The sequence below is a fragment of the Ranitomeya variabilis genome, chromosome 6, assembly GCF_051348905.1.
Source record: "Ranitomeya variabilis isolate aRanVar5 chromosome 6, aRanVar5.hap1, whole genome shotgun sequence".
Lineage (NCBI taxonomy): Eukaryota > Metazoa > Chordata > Amphibia > Anura > Dendrobatidae > Ranitomeya > Ranitomeya variabilis.
In genome coordinates this window covers 561,293,966-561,311,496 of record NC_135237.1, presented here as the reverse complement: position 1 = coordinate 561,311,496, position 17,531 = coordinate 561,293,966, and the positions used below count along the sequence as shown (strand labels likewise).

Below are 17,531 nucleotides of genomic sequence, written 5' to 3'. Positions count from 1 at the left end.
AGCGCCAGTGTGTCGCCCCATTCCGGACCAACTTTTTTACTATTGATGCTGGCTATGCAGCATTAAAAGTAAAAAGATATAATGTTAAAAATAATAAAAAAAAGAAAAAATTGTGCTATTCTCACCTTCCGCAGTCCACCGATGCGTGCGATGCTGCCGCCAGCTTCCATTCCCAGTGGGAACTATTTTTTATTTAAACTTTTTTTTAACAGGGATATGGTGCCCACACTGCTATATACTACGTGGGCCATGTTATATACTGCATGGGCTGTGTTATATACTACGTGGCCTGTGTTATATACTGCGTGGGCTGTGCTACACATTACGTGGGTTGTGCTATTTATTACGTGGGCTGTTATATAATACGTGGCTGCTATATACTACGTGGGCTGTGTTATATACTGCGTGGGCTGTATTATATACTACGTGGGCTGTGTTATATACTACGTGGGCTGTGCTACATATTATGTGGGCTGTGTTATATATGTGGGCTGTGTTATATATTACCTGGCTGCTATATACTATTTGGCTGTGCTATATACTACGTGGCTGTGCTATATATTATGTGGGCTGTGTTATATATTATGTGGGCTGTGTTATATACTATGTGGCTGCTATATACTACGTGGCTGCTATATACTACGTGGACTGTGCTATATACTAAGTTGCTGTGCTATATACTACGTTGCTGTTCTATATACTACGTGACTGCTATATACTATGTGGGTGTACTATATACTACATGGCTGTGCTATATACTACGTCGCTGTGCTATATACGTTGCTGTGCTATATACTACGTGGCTGCTATATACTATGTGGCTGTGCTATATACTACATGGCTGTGTTATATACTACGTGGCTGTTATATACTACGTGGCTGTGCTATATACTACATGGCTGCTATATACTACGTGGCTGTCTGTGTTACGTGGGCTGTGCTATATACTATGTGGGCTGTGTTATATACTGCGTGGGCTGTGTTATATACTACGTGGCCTGTGTTATATACTGCGTGGGCTGTGCTATATATTACTTGGGCTGTGCTATATATTACGTGGGCTGTGTTATATACTATGTGGCTGCTATATACTACGTGGCTGTGCTATATACTACATGGCTGTCTGTGTTACGTGGGCTGTGCTATATACTATGTGGCTGCTATATACTACGTGGCTGTGCTATATACTACGTGGCTGTGCTATATACTACGTGGCTGTGCTATATACTATGTGGCTGTTATATATACTACGTGGCTGTGCTATATACTATGTGGCTGTGTTTTATACTACGTGGCTGTGCTAAGCGCCACGTATATACATACATATTCTAGAATACCCGATGCGTTAGAATTGGGCCACCATCTAGTTATATCTATAACAGATTCCTATAACAGATTAATACAGCTTTGTTGTGAGATAAAAAGTAGCAATATTATACACCACTAAGCAGTGTTTCTGCGAATCCAGTACTTGTTAGAAACAGTTGCATCATCTGTGTCTCTCTCTGTGATAGAGAGGCACCAATAGGCAGATGTAACCTGATTCCTCAGTGACCCAGTGTCCATCTTGTCTTGAGCAGGATGGATTTTAGCTGTTTTTTTTTTCAGAGTGAATGATGAGCTCAGAGTGAGGAGGCAGAAGATGATTTCCCTAGTAGGATATATTAGTAATATCGATTTATGCAAATTTTGATGAAATGTCAGCGACGAGCTAAGATCTGGGCAGTGTTGCTCTGGGTCCTGATGGCGTCCATTGCCAGGATGCCACATTATGTTCCAACGCAGAATGGATCAGGACCCGAAGCATCAATGTGTCGGGAAGGAGGGGGCTCAGTAGTCAGGCCGCTTACTTTTGAGATTATTCAAATGATCAATTTTTACATTTGCAAATCATGCGCCCCCTCCTATCAGATAAAACCTCTATCACCAGTGGGGGGCAGAGGGGGCCGACAATAGAGGGGCGCTCCACTCCTTATTTTCTTTTGGGTCCTATTTCTGCTCATTCGACCCTTTAAGTCTCCCCTGCATTTCTCACCTGTGCAGCGTTCAGACTCCCGGACTGCAAAGTACAAAAGGCGAGAACGCAAATTTCAATATTTAATGAATACTAATGAGATCGGTGAACCGAGAGGGCGCCGGGGATCCGACTGTACAAAAGCTTAAATTATACAGAGGGAAAAATAAAAAATATAAACAAGCAATATAAATGGCCTTACGGGAGCCGGCAGAGAGGAGCAGATGCAGCAGAGCGGAGTGTGTAATGAGAAGTGCCGATGAGGTGGTAGGGTCTCATGCAGCCCCATGTAAAAACACACTTTGCACCCAAAGTTCTGAGCAATATGCACAATAAGCTCTTTAACTCTGGAAAGTGTGTCAGGGAACTGATGTAAAAATGAGCAAATTCACAGGAATTTAGGATGGATATGTGACATTTACACCTGGGGGGGAGTTAGTAGGGGGCTTTACTGGTCACTTTTCTCTGTGGCTGCTTTGCAGTTTTTTGTGCGAAGTCTCACGTCTGGTACATTTGAGGCACATGGACAACAAATGGACGACACATGCATGGAACGCGGATAGTACGTGGATGGCACGCGGATAGTACGTGGATGGCACACCGATAGCACGTAGGCTGCACACAGACGGCACACCAATAGCACATGGGCTGCACACAGACGGCCCACCGATAGCACACGGATGACCCACCGATAGCACACAGACAGCACACCGATAGTATGTGGGCTGCACACAGACGGCATACCGATAGTACACGGAGGGCACACCGATGATAGTGCTTGGACGCCACACCGATAGTACACGGACGGCACACCGATAGTGCTTGGACGGCACACCGATAGTACACGGACGGCACACCGATAGTGCTTGGACGGCACACCGATAGCACGTGTGGATGGCATACCAATAGCGCGTGGACGGCACACTGATAGCGGCACACCGATAGCACACGGACGGCACACTGATAGCACGTGGACGGCACACCGATAGCACGTGGGCTCCAAATGGACGGCACACAGATAGCACGTAGACAGCACACCAATACCAAACGACGGCACACCGATAGCACACGGACGGCACACCGATAGCACATGGACGGCACACCGATAGCACACGCACGGCACACCGATAGCCCACGGACGGCACACTAATAGTACACGGATGGCCCACCGATAGCACGTAGACAGCACACCAATAGCAGACGGACGGCACATTGATAGCAGACGGACAGCACACCGATAGATAGCACATGGACGGAACACGGACAGCACACCGATAGCACACAGACGGCACACTAATAGTACACGGATGGCACACCGATAGCACACGGACGGCACACAGATAGCACACCAATACCACACGACGGCACATTGATAGAAGACGGATGGCACACCGATAGCACACGGACGGCACACTAATAGTACATGGACGGCACACCGATAGCACACAGACGGCACACCGGTAGAAAACGGACGGGACACCGATGGAACACAATTAGAACATAGATGGAACACTGAAAGCACATGGATGTAACATGGACAGTGGACTGACAGCACAAGTATGGCACACGGACGGCACACCGATGGCATACAAGTGCAGTCTGATTTTTTTCATGGACCCATAGACTTGCACTGCTGCGTCTGATCAGTCTGTCTGCAAAACTACATGGCCATATGAAAGCCGCAGACTCTAATAGGTAGGAGCGCTATACAGTACAGACCAAAAGTTTGGACACACCTTCTCATTTAAAGATTTTTCTGTATTTTCATGACTATGAGAATTGTACATTCGCACTGAAGGCATCAAAACTATGAATTAACACATGTGGAATTATATACTTAACAAAAAAGTGTGAAACAACTGAAATTATGTCTTATATTCTAGGTTCTTCAAAGTAGCCACCTTTTCGTTGATGACTGCTTTGTACACTCTTGGCATTCTCTTGATGAGCTTCAAGAGGTAGTCACTGGAAATGGTCTTCCAACAATCTTGAAGGAGTTCCCAGAGATGCTTAGCACTTGTTGGCTCTTTTGCCTTCACTCTGCGGTCCAGCTCACCCCAAACCATCTCGATTGGGTTCAGGTCTGGCGACTGTGGAGTCTTAAAAAATTCTAAATATATAAACATTTAGATCCACCTCCCCCATCTCTCCACACGTGGAATGTAAAGACCGAACCCGTGGTGAGGTTGCGAGCAGATCTGCCGGGATCAATCACATAGAAGCGTATCACCTCACACGTCCAACACCGGAACAAGAAGAAATAATGAGCAGATCACAGCACGGACTTTTCTTGCTGCACTTCCTTTAAAAACATGATAAAAAGCGATAAAAATATCATATGTGCCCTAAAATGGCAAACTGAGGACTATTATACCTGCTTTTCAGGCCATTATCAGGTAATGTGAATGGCGTCCTGCAGAAAAGAAGTGACAACTGTCAGCGGAAAGAAAACGAATAGAGGAAGAATAAAAGCGCAGAACGTGAACTAAACAGAGACGGAAAGGGGTTAATGATGGCCATGGGGCAGAGGTCAGTGACGGGAAGGGTTAATGGTGGCCATGGGGCAGACGTCGGTGACGGGAAGAGTTAATGATGGCCATGGGGCAGACGTCAGTGATGGGAAGGGTTAATGGTGGCCATGGGGCAGACGTCAGTGACGGAAAGGGTTAATGATAGCCATAGGGCAGACATCAGTGATGGGAAGGGTTATTGATGGCCACAGGGCAGAAGTCAGTGACTAAAGGGGTTAATGATGGCCATGGGGCAGACGTCAGTGACAGGAAGTGTTAATGATGGCCACGGGGCAGACGTCAGTGATGGGAAGGGTTAATGGTGGCCATAGGGCAGACGGCAGTGATGGGAAGGGTTAATGATGGCCACGGGGCTGACATCAGTGATGGGAAAGGTTAATGATGGCCACGGGGCAGAAGTCAGTTACTGGAGGGGTTAATCATGGCAATGGGGCAGATGTCAGTTACGGGAAGGGTTAATGATGGCCATGGGGCAGACGTTAGTGACAGGAAGGGTTAATGGCGGTCATAGGGCAGACGGCAATGATGGGAAGGGTTAATGATGGCCACGGGGCAGAAGTCAGTGACTGGAGGGGTTAATGATGGCCATGGGGCAGACGTCGGTGACGGGAAGGGTTAATGATGGCCATAGGGCAGACGGCAGTGATGGGAAGGGTTAATGATGGCCACGGGGCTGACATCAGTGATGGGAAGGGTTAATGATGGCCACGGGGCAGAAGTCAGTGACTGGAGGGGTTAATGATGGCCATGGGGCAGACGTTAGTGACAGGAAGGGTTAATGGTGGCCATAGGGCAGACGGCAGTGATGGGAAGGGTTAATGATGGCCATGGGGCAGACGTCAGTGATGGGAAGGGTTAATGGTGGCCATGGGGCAGACGTCAGTGACGGAAAGGGTTAATGATAGCCATAGGGCAGACATCAGTGATGGGAAGGGTTATTGATGGCCACAGGGCAGAAGTCAGTGACTAAAGGGGTTACTGATGGCCATGGGGCAGACGTCAGTGACAGGAAGTGTTAATGATGGCCACGGGGCAGACGTCAGTGATGGGAAGGGTTAATGGTGGCCATAGGGCAGACGGCAGTGATGGGAAGGGTTAATGATGGCCACGGGGCTGACATCAGTGATGGGAAAGGTTAATGATGGCCACGGGGCAGAAGTCAGTTACTGGAGGGGTTAATCATGGCCATGGGGCAGATGTCAGTTACGGGAAGGGTTAATGATGGCCATGGGGCAGACGTTAGTGACAGGAAGGGTTAATGGCGGTCATAGGGCAGACGGCAATGATGGGAAGGGTTAATGATGGCCACGGGGCAGAAGTCAGTGACTGGAGGGGTTAATGATGGCCATGGGGCAGACGTCGGTGACGGGAAGGGTTAATGATGGCCATAGGGCAGTGATGGGAAGGGTTAATGATGGCCACGGGGCTGACATCAGTGATGGGAAGGGTTAATGATGGCCACGGGGCAGAAGTCAGTGACTGGAGGGGTTAATGATGGCCATGGGGCAGACGTTAGTGACAGGAAGGGTTAATGGTGGCCATAGGGCAGACGGCAGTGATGGGAAGGGTTAATGATGGCCACGGGGCTGACATCAGTGATGGGAAGGGTTAATGATGGCCACGGGGCAGAAGTCAGTGACTGGAGGGGTTAATGATGGCCATGGGGCAGACGTTGGTGACGGGAAGGGTTAATGATGGCCACGGGGCAGACGTCAGTGAGGGGATGGGTTAATGATGGCCATGGGGCAGACGGCAGTGATGGGAAGAGTTAATGGTGGCCATGGGGCAGATGTCAGTGACGGGAAGGGTTAATGGTGGCCACGGGGCAGACGTCAGTGATGGAAGGGTTAATGATGGCCATGGGGCAGACATCGGTGATGGGAAGGGTTAATGATGGCCACGGGGCTGATGTCAGTGACGGATGGGTTAATGATGGCCATGGGGCAGACGTCAGTGATGGGAAGGGTTAATGGTGCCCACGGGGCAGACGGCAGTGATGGAAAGAGTTAATGGTGGCCATGGGGCAGATGTCAGTGACAGGAAGGGTTAATGGTGGCCACGGGGCAGATGTCAGTGACGGATGGGTTAATGATGGCCATGGGACAGACGTCAGTTATGGGAAGGGTTAATGATGGCCACAGGGCAGACGTCAGTGATGGAAAGGTTAATGATGGCCATGGGGCAGATATCGGTGATGGGAAGGATTAATCATGGCCACGGGCAGATGTCAGTGACGGATGGGTTAATGATGGCCATGGGGCAGAGGCAGTGATGGGAAGGGTTAATGATGGCCACGGGGCAGACGTCAGTGATGGAAGGGTTAATGATGGCCATGGGGCAGATGTCAGTGATGGGAAGGGTTAATGGTGGCCACGGGGCAGACGTCAGTGATGGAAGGGTTAATGATGGCCATGGGGCAGATGTCAGTGATGGGAAGGGTTAATGGTGGCCACGGGGCAGACGTCAGTGATGGATGGGTTAATGATGGCCATGGGGCAGATGTCAGTGACGGGAAGGGTTAATGGTGGCCACGGGGCAGATGTCAGTGATGGATGGGTTAATGATAGCCATAGGGCAGACATCGGTGATAGGAAGGATTAATGATGGCCACGGGGCAGATGTCAGTGATGGATGGGTTAATGATGGCCATGGGGCAGACGTCAGTGATGGGAAGGGTTAATGATGGCCACGGGGCAGACGTCAGTGATGGAAGGGTTAATGATGGCCATGGGGCAGACATCGGTGATGGGAAGGATTAATGATGGCCACGGGGCAGACGTCAGTGATGGAAGGATTGATGGCCACGGGGCTGACATCAGTGATGGGAAGGGTTAATGATGGCCATGGGGCAGACGTCAGTGATATGGGAAGGGTTAATGATGGCCCGGGGCAGACGTCAATGATGGGAAGGGTTAATGATAGCCATGGGTCTGATGCGCTTTGGGGAGGGAACGATAAGGCTTTCACACATCAGTTTTTTGTCGTCAGGCTCAATCCGGTTGCTCGACGGATCCATCGCATCAGTTTTCCATCCTTTTTTACCGTTTTTTTAATCTGTTTTATGATGGATCTGTTCTTTAGAAACGCCCATGGGAGGCTCCCAAACCTTATTGGCTACTGAAAACCTTCATATACAGTGTTTCTACAGCCCATCTGTGACAGGTTGTAGAGCAAGTGGTGAAGATGGAAGGCGTGATGGCAAACATTCTGAAGATTTATGTGGATTTTACTTTTGAGGCGAATTGTTTGAAATCGATTGTTCTGGAGAAGGAGCAAGAGAGACAGCGCATCATGCATCTGCGCCGACGGCGTTTGTGGAGCCACCCATCACTGCACAGAGAATGACTCGTGGGGTGTATTCTACTTTATACATGGAGTTACGAGGAGACCCAGAGACGTTTTCTCATACGTTCGTATGAAAACAGAGAACTTTGATTTTTTTGGTGGAACGGATTGGACATCTCATCCGAAGAAGTGACAGATATTGCAGCTTCTCCATTTCACCGGCGGAGCGTCAGAGGGTGACTCTTCGGTAAGCCATTTTTATTGTATCTCCTCCTGTTAAAGCACATTTAGAACTGTAATATAGTTGCTGTTATTTTGTACTCATTTTTGTCTTCCTTTTTTTCAGATTCCTTGCAACTGGAGAATCCCTTTCCTCACTCCATTTCCAGTTCAGACTTGGGATTTCCACCATATCGGGGATTGTGAAGCACCCCTGCCGTGCATTGTGGGACTCTTTACATGGCGAGTTTATCCCACATCCCACAACGGAGAGTTGGCTGGGGATTGCCGAAAAATTCCAACAACTCTGTCAGTTTCCCAATTGCTTGAGTGCAGTGGACGGGAAACATATCCACATCGTCAAACCTGCTTGATCTGGCTCAGAATATTTTAACTACAAGAAATATTTCTCCATCGTGCTCATGGCCATCGCCGACGCAGAATACAAATTTATTGCGGTCGATATTGGGGCCTATGGCCACTCCAATGATTTGCAAGTATTTAAAGTGTCTGCAATAGGGCGTCATCTCTATGGAAACACCTTCGAATTTCCACCCCTAAGACCGCTTCCTCAAATCTCTGGGCCACCGATGCCATTTGTATGTGTTGGAGATGAAGCCTTCCAACTCTCGGAACACCTGCTGAAGCCATACTCCAGTAGTGGATTGACGTCAACTAAGAGTGTTTAATTACCGCCTCACACGAGCACGCAGAATGGTGGAGTGCGCTTTTGGGATTCTAACAACCAAATGGCGAGTTCTATTGACCGCTTTCAACCTGAAGACTGACACTGTGGACGAGGTGGTGAAAGCTTGTGTTGTCCTTCACAATTTTGTTATATGCAAGGAACAGATTTCCATTGATGACCACTTTGAAGAAACCACCTTGGCTGATTATCACAACATTACGTATAGAAGTTCTGTGTCAAGTTTCCAGAATGAGGGACACATTTGCTGAATACTTTATTTCACCTCAATGAAGAGTACACTGGCAGGATGAGAGAGTGTGAAAAATGTATTTTAGACCTTCTTTACTCAAAGTATTTGACCTGGTTGGGTTTTACCCAAAGTATTAAACCTTATAATAAAATAAAAATACAAAAATGTTTGAACAAAAACAAGGATTTTTTTTATTTACAACTTATATATATATTTATAAATTTAGGTAGTGTGGGGTGGAGATAAGACTGGAGGGGCTGTCAGATTGGGACACCGACAGTGGGAGTGTGGAGAGAGGATTGTGCTGGTGGTGACGGATCAGAAGGTAAAACAGAAGGTGAAGGGGTGGAGAAAGAAAGAGAACATGTTGACGTAAAACCGGGAGTAGAGGTGGGGAATTTGGAAGTTTGGAGGGGTGGAGTGGAGGGATTGGGAGGCAGAAGAGGTGGTGGGTGGAGAAGAGGGTTGTGTTTGGGGCATGATGGGTGTGGAAGGAGACTGGTGGTAGTGGGCAGGAAGTGGAGGCACAGATGATGTGGTTGGGAGCTGGTACGGGGCAGGGTGCTGGTACGGGGCAGGGTGCTGGTAAGGGGCAGGAGGCTGGTGCGGAGCAGAGTGCTGGTACGGGGCAGGGTGCTGGTATGGGGCAGGGTGCAAGAACTCGGGCGCATAGCTCTGAACCTGACCCCTTTGCCGATGCCACCCAGAGCCCACAGGTGTACTAGAGGTGGCAGCATCAGAGGGGTGGGGGTAAAGGAAAAGCAATATCCTCACCAGCAGCTTCATGCAATGCAGCCGGCCAGGATGCTCCAGCGCTGGTGGATGGGACCGAGGGACCAGATGTGAGGGAAGGCTAGGAAGGTGCAGAGGGGGCAGGACTGTCGAAGTGTCCCGCGGTGGTGGTCTCCTGAGGGATCGCCCTAGAAGGGTTCAACTCTGCAGGCTCCCGAGTGCTGCCGACGGTGCTGTGGAACAAAGAGAAAAAATGTAATATATTGATATTGCTTGGCCCTGGCTGAAACAAAAAAAGTGTTAGACATGTAAACATTTTTATTAAATGTGGTGGGTAATATTTACCTTCAGCTCACCATCGTTGACTGGAGGAACGACAGGGCTCGGGCATATTTATATCTGCTCCTGCGTCCTCCAGATCCACTCGGGGCCTGCATCTCTTTGTTAAACTCCTTCTTGAAGCGATCCCTGATCGACGGCTACTGCTTGACAATTCTCTCACCTGAAAAAAGTGAAAGGTGAAGGTCTGGACAGGAACAGCTCCTCAGGCAAGACTGAATGCTGGGTGAAGTGCAGAAACGTATAACTGCAGCCTTGTGACATCACTAAAAAGGTTGAGTTAACATCGCCCTCCCCTCTCCTCAGCTGTACAGTTTTCTTCAACAATTCTTATAACTCTCATATCTTCGCTCGAGAATCTGGCAGAGTCATAACACACACCTCATCCATCTTGTATTAAAATTAGCTTGCTATTGGTACCAAATTTGTACTAGCTGTTCCACATGGTTCCGGAGAAATCCGCACTTTGTACCTGTTGTGCTTAGCTGCTCGCGCTTACAGTGTTGGACAGATCTACCGATGGAAGTTAGCAATATAGATTTTTCTAGCCCAAATCGGTGGCCCAATATCTTACTATGATAGAACAAAGAACCTCATGTCTTAAGACAGAATCTAGACCAGTTACAGCTGGAGGGAGATTTGTGCCTCTACAAGCGCAATAAATATTCCTGGCTTGGGGGCAGGGCAGAGCATTGAGAATAGCTTCACACACACAAAGCAAAAAAGAGAAAGGGGGGGGGGGGGGGGGTCAGAGCCCACATCATGCATGATAACAGGGAAAATGAAAAATCCTACTCCATTTTTTACATTATCGTGACAGCAGGATCCAGCGCAGTCTGTTTTTCTGCCGCAGACAAAAAACATTATTTTGTCCTTTCTTTCCGGCCGGTGGATAGAAACAATTTTTGCCGGGTCCGGCGAATGACGGATGAAAGGTGAGTCCATCAGTCGCTAATACAAGTCGCCGGATCCGTTTTTTTCAAAATTCACCAGATTGATCCTGACGGCAAAAAACTGATGTGTGAAAGCAGCGTAATGCAGAAATGTGTGTAAATTGCGACTTTTTATGCTTCTTAAAACCGGAAAGAACGTAAACGGGTGGTTTTTTTTAACCCTTTAAGGACGCAGCTAATTTTCACGCTGAAGCCTACAAGGACATGGAAACCGTCAGTAAGCAGCTCCCGGCAGCTGGGTCACCGGGCAGAGCTGTGGGGGGCAGCTGGGTCACCGGGCAGAGCTGTGGGGGCAGCCGGGTCACCGGGGCAGAGCTGTGGGGGGCAGCCGGGTCACCAGGCAGCGCTGTGGGGGGCAGCCGGGTCACCGGGCAGAGCTGTGGGGGGCAGCCGGGTCACCGGGCAGAGCTGTGGGGGGCAGCCGGGTCATCGGGCAGAGCGGTGGGGGGCAGCCGGGTCACCGGGCAGAGCTGTGGGGGGCAGCCGGGTCACCGGGCAGAGCTGTGGGGGGCAGCTGGGTCACCGGGGCAGAGCTGTGGGGGGCAACTGGGTCACCAGGGCAGAGCTGTGGGGGGAACCGGGGTCACCGGGCAGAGCTGTGGGGGGCAGCTGGGTCACCGGGCAGAGCTGTGGGGGGCAGCTGGGTCACCGGGGCAGAGCTGTGGGGGGAACCGGGGTCACCGGGGCAGAGCTGTGGGGGGCAGCTGGGTCACCGGGCAGAGCTGTGGGGGGGCAGCTGGGTCACCAGGGCAGAGCTGTGGGGGGAACCGGGGTCACCGGGCAGAGCTGTGGGGGGCAGCTGGGTCACCGGGGCAGAGCTATGGGGGGGCAGCTGGGTCACCGGGCAGAGCTGTGGGGGGCAGCCGGGTCACCGGGCAGAGCTGTGGGGGCAGCTGGGTCACCGGGCAGAGCTGTGGGGGGCAGCCGGGTCACCGGGCAGAGCTGTGGGGGGCAGCTGGGTCACCGGGGCAGAGCTGTGGGGGGGCAGCTGGGGCACCGGGCAGAGCTGTGGGGGCAGCTGGGGCACCGGGCAGAGCTGTGGGGGCAGCTGGGTCACCGGGCAGAGCTGTGGGGGCAGCTGGGTCACCGGGCAGAGCTGTGGGGGCAGCTGGGGCACCGGGCAGAGCTGTGGGGGGCAGCTGGGGCACCGGGCAGAGCTGTGGGGGCAGCTGGGGCACCGGGCAGAGCTGTGGGGGGCAGCTGGGGCACCGGGCAGAGCTGTGGGGGGCAGCTGGGGCACCGGGCAGAGCTGTGGGGGGCAGCTGGGGCACCGGGCAGAGCTGTGGGGGCAGCTGGGGCACCGGGCAGAGCTGTGGGGGCAGCTGGGGCACCGGGCAGAGCTGTGGGGGGCAGCTGGGGCACCGGGCAGAGCTGTGGGGGGCAGCTGGGGCACCGGGCAGAGCTGTGGGGGGCAGCTGGGGCACCGGGCAGAGCTGTGGGGGCAGCTGGGGCACCGGGCAGAGCTGTGGGGGCAGCTGGGGCACCGGGCAGAGCTGTGGGGGCAGCTGGGGCACCGGGCAGAGCTGTGGGGGCAGCTGGGGCACCGGGCAGAGCTCTGGGGGCAGCTGGGGCACCGGGCAGAGCTCTGGGGGCAGCTGGGGCACCGGGCAGAGCTCTGGGGGCAGCTGGGGCACCGGGCAGAGCTGTGGGAGGCAGCTGGGGCACCGGGCAGAGCTGTGGGGGGCAGCTTGCTCTTCAGGACCCCACAGCCCCCTGGCTGACTGCTCCCCAGTGACAGCGCTACTTGCTGACGGTTTCCCTGTGGACACAGCAGCCATTATTCCCACATAAGCCCCGAGCCTCCTGGGCTGCAGGCAGCTGACCACCCTGGTGCCGCCCTCGGCCAATAGTCCCTGTAATATCGGCGATATGTCGCCCTTAGATCCCACTGCCACCAGACTCAGGCGCCGGTGGGCGGAGCTGAGACTGCGCTGGGGGCGGGGCAACTTGTGAGCGGTAGAGTTGCGTCATGACGCCAGGACGCCGCGCGCGTTGTCACGTGACAAGGAACCAGCTGCGTGTCACGTGATACCGGCTCCGCCCCCTTCCCGCAGCCCGGTCATCCCGCGCTCCCGCCGCCAGGTAGGGTCACATCAGACGCCCGGTCCGCGGTAGCGAACGCTCCGCCCTGTTCTCCGGAGCCTTTAGCTCTGCTCACTCGGGCTCCTGGAGCTGAGAGCGAGGCCTCTGCCTGGGAAAAGGCCGCTCCGGCCTGGAGGCTGTGTGAGCAGAGGCGGCCTGTGAGGTGTGCGCTCAGCGGTGACGGCACTACAAGTCCCAGCGTGGAGTCCGCGCACTGCTGGCACTGATAGACTTGCTGCAGTCATGTTCTGAAACCCCCTGTATAAGTCAATGGTGGTCGCGTCCTCCTGCATCACGTGATGTGCGCCTGCACGCGGGGGCCACGTGCTCCGACTGGGGGTCTGTGCGGCGCCACTAGTGGGGGAGCGTGTGACGTCAGAGCGCTGCTCAGTGAGGTCATCCTCCTCCTAGAGCGCTGATCAGTGACATCATCCTCCTCCTAGAGCGCTGATCAGTGACGTCTCCCTCCTCCTAGAGCGCTGATCAGTGACATCATCCTCTTCCTAGAGCGCTGATCAGTGACGTCTCCCTCCTAGAGCGCTGATCAGTGAAGTCACCCTCCTCCTAGAGCGCTGATCAGTGACATCATCCTCCTCCTAGAGCGCTGATCAGTGACATCATCCTCCTCCTAGAGCGCTGATCAGTGACATCATCCTCTTCCTAGAGCGCTGATCAGTGACGTCTCCCTCCTAGAGCGCTGATCAGTGAAGTCACCCTCCTCCTAGAGCGCTGATCAGTGACATCATCCTCCTCCTAGAGCGCTGATCAGTGACATCACCCTCCTCCTAGAGCGCTGATCAGTGACATCATCCTCCTAGAGCGCTGATCAGTGACATCTTCCTCCTAGAGCGCTGATCAGTGACATCATCCTCTTCCTAGAGCGCTGATCAGTGACGTCACCCTCCTCCTAGAGCGCTGATTAGTGACATCATCCTCTTCCTAGAGCGCTGATCAGTGACATCATCCTCCTCCTAGAGCGCTGATTAGTGACATCATCCTCTTCCTAGAGCGCTGCTCAGTGACGTCATCCTCCTCCTAGAGCGCTGATCAGTGACGTCACCCTCCTCCTAGAGCGCTGCTCAGTGACGTCACCCTCCTCCTAGAGCGCTGCTCAGTGACGTCACCCTCCTCCTAGAGCGCTGATCAGTGACATCCTCCTCCTCCTAGAGCGCTGATCAGTGACGTTCTCCTCCTCCTAGAGCGCTGATCAGTGACGTTCTCCTCCTCCTAGAGCGCTGATCAGTGACGTCCTCCTCCTCCTAGAGCGCTGATCAGTGACATCATCCTCCTCCTAGAGCGCTGATCAGTGACATCCTCCTCCTAGAGCGCTGATCAGTGACATCATCCTCTTCCTAGAGCGCTGATCAGTGACGTCTCCCTCCTAGAGCGCTGATCAGTGACATCATCCTCCTCCTAGAGCGCTGATCAGTGACATCACCCTCCTCCTAGAGCGCTGATCAGTGACATCATCCTCCTAGAGCGCTGATCAGTGACATCTTCCTCCTAGAGCGCTGATCAGTGACATCATCCTCTTCCTAGAGTGCTGATCAGTGACGTCACCCTCCTCCTAGAGCGCTGATCAGTGACGTCACCCTCCTCCTAGAGCGCTGATCAGTGACATCATCCTCCTCCTAGAGCGCTGATCAGTGACATCATCCTCCTCCTAGAGCGCTGATCAGTGACATCACCCTCCTCCTAGAGCGCTGATCAGTGACGTCATCCTCCTCCTAGAGCGCTGATCAGTGACGTCATCCTCCTCCTAGAGCGCTGATCAGTGACGTCATCCTCCTAGAGCGCTGATCAGTGACGTCATCCTCCTAGAGCGCTGATCAGTGACGTCGCCCTCCTCCCAGAGCGCTGATCAGTGACGTCACCCTCCTCCTAGAGCGCTGATCAGTGACGTCACCCTCCTCCTAGATCGCTGATCAGTGACGTCATCCTCCTCCTAGAGCGCTGATCAGTGACGTCACCCTCCTAGAGCGCTGATCAGTGACGTCACCCTCCTCCTAGAGCGCTGCTCAGTGACGTCATCCTCCTCCTAGAGCGCTGATCAGTGACGTCACCCTCCTCCTAGAGCGCTGATCAGTGACGTCACCCTCCTCCTAGAGCGCTGATCAGTGACATCCTCCTCCTCCTAGAGCGCTGATCAGTGACGTCCTCCTCCTCCTAGAGCGCTGATCAGTGACATCATCCTCCTCCTAGAGCGCTGATCAGTGACATCCTCCTCCTAGAGCACTGATCAGTGACATCATCCTCTTCCTAGAGCGCTGATCAGTGACGTCTCCCTCCTAGAGCGCTGATCAGTGACGTCACCCTCCTCCTAGAGCGCTGATCAGTGACATCATCCTCCTCCTAGAGCGCTGATCAGTGACATCACCCTCCTCCTAGAGCGCTGATCAGTGACGTCATCCTCCTCCTAGAGCGCTGATCAGTGACGTCATCCTCCTCCTAGAGCGCTGATCAGTGACGTCATCCTCCTCCTAGAGCGCTGATCAGTGACGTCATCCTCCTCCTAGAGCGCTGATCAGTGACGTCATCCTCCTCCTAGAGCGCTGATCAGTGACGTCATCCTCCTAGAGCGCTGATCAGTGACGTCATCCTCCTAGAGCGCTGATCAGTGACGTCGCCCTCCTCCCAGAGCGCTGATCAGTGACGTCACCCTCCTCCTAGAGCGCTGATCAGTGACGTCACCCTCCTCCTAGATCGCTGATCAGTGACGTCATCCTCCTCCTAGAGCGCTGATCAGTGACGTCACCCTCCTAGAGCGTTGATCAGTGACGTCGCCCTCCTCCTAGAGCGCTGATCAGTGACGTCACCCTCCTCGTAGACCACTGATCAGTGACGTCACCCTCCTCCTAGAGCGCTGATCAGTGACGTCGCCCTCCTAGAGCGTTGATCAGTGACGTCGCCCTCCTCCTAGAGCGCTGATCAGTGACGTCACCCTCCTCCTAGAGCGCTGATCAGTGACGTCATCCTCCTAGAGCGCTGATCAGTGACATCATCCTCTTCCTAGAGCGCTGATCAGTGACGTCACCCTCCTCCTAGAGCGCTGATCAGTGACATCATCCTCCTCCTAGAGCGCTGATCAGTGACGTCACCCTCCTCCTAGAGCGCTGATCAGTGACGTCATCCTCCTCCTAGAGCGCTGATCAGTGACGTCATCCTCCTAGAGCGCTGATCAGTGACGTCATCCTCCTAGAGCGCTGATCAGTGACGTCGCCCTCCTCCCAGAGCGCTGATCAGTGACGTCACCCTCCTCCTAGAGCGCTGATCAGTGACGTCACCCTCCTCCTAGATCGCTGATCAGTGACGTCATCCTCCTCCTAGAGCGCTGATCAGTGACGTCACCCTCCTAGAGCGCTGATCAGTGACGTCACCCTCCTCGTAGACCACTGATCAGTGACGTCACCCTCCTCCTAGATCGCTGATCAGTGACGTCATCCTCCTCCTAGAGCGCTGATCAGTGACGTCGCCCTCCTCCTAGAGCGCTGATCAGTGATGTCACCCTCCTCGTAGACCACTGATCAGTGACGTCACCCTCCTCGCAGAGCACTGTGCCTATGAGTATATAATCATGATGGCCTCTGTAGGTCTCCATGCACATGGTTTGTTTGTAGTCTGTAAGCATGGAGATGCATTGGCTTACATAATTACTGTATACACAAAGCATAGAAGGTCTCACATCAGCACCATTGTTTTCAGAGTTGTCTCACTCTTTATTGTTGGACACTGAGTAACCCCTCAGCTGCTGGATACAACTTTTATATAAACCTGTGGTCGTGTCTAGCGATTCCTGTGGTCGAAGTTGCAGTTTCATTTCCTTTTATTTTTACCATTTTATACAGTGGAACAAGATGTGAAATATCAAGTTTATAAGATGCATTCAAAGATCTGTCCGTCTAAATCCTGCAAAACACCGTCCTGGTCACAATGCGGAGAGCTCTAGTCTAGGAGAATTTGGTGGTTATTATTTCTGATTGTCAGTCGTTCCCTGAGATTTATAATGTGACTTAGTGTAAGAATCATAGATCGCCGGCTATACACTGATACATATTAGATCACTCCATGCACAAAGTCACTAAATATGTCATTATCCATCCTGTATTATACCTCACTGTGTGCATACATTACTGATCCTGAGTTACATCCTGTATTATACCCCAGAGCTGCACTCACTATTCTGCTGGTGCAGTCACTGCGTACATACATTACTGATCCTGAGTTACATCCTGTATTATACCCCAGAGCTGCACTCACTATTCTGCTGGTGCAGTCACTGTGTACATACATTACATTACTGATCCTGAGTTACATCCTGTATTATACCCCAGAGCTGCACTCACTATTCTGCTGGTGCAGTCACTGCGTACATACATTACTGATCCTGAGTTACATCCTATATTATACTCCAGAGCTGCACTCACTATTCTGCTGGTGC

At 52.4% G+C, this 17,531-nt stretch overlaps 1 protein-coding gene and 1 long non-coding RNA gene across 7 annotated transcripts in view; one reads left to right on the top strand and one right to left on the bottom strand.

The window, feature by feature from the left end:
• Nucleotides 1-4,403: 4,403 nt before the first annotated feature.
• Nucleotides 4,404-10,797, bottom strand: LOC143781645 (uncharacterized). The gene is made up of 3 exons (XR_013216784.1): nt 10,065-10,797; nt 9,762-9,952; nt 4,404-4,427 (listed from the first exon to the last, which is right to left on the bottom strand). It is a non-coding gene; the product is annotated as an uncharacterized LOC143781645 (long non-coding RNA).
• A 2,130-nt stretch (nt 10,798-12,927) lies between these two features.
• The window catches only part of TSNARE1 (t-SNARE domain containing 1), a 248,681-nt gene continuing 244,077 nt past the window's right edge, over nt 12,928-17,531 (top strand). Inside the window, exon 1 of one of the 6 annotated variants that reach the window (XM_077271326.1) lies at nt 12,928-13,093. The gene's annotated coding sequence lies outside the window, so the exon portion shown is untranslated. The remainder of the gene's footprint in view (nt 13,094-17,531) is intronic. The other 5 variants (XM_077271327.1, XM_077271323.1, XM_077271329.1 and 2 more) reach the window with 5 other exon arrangements.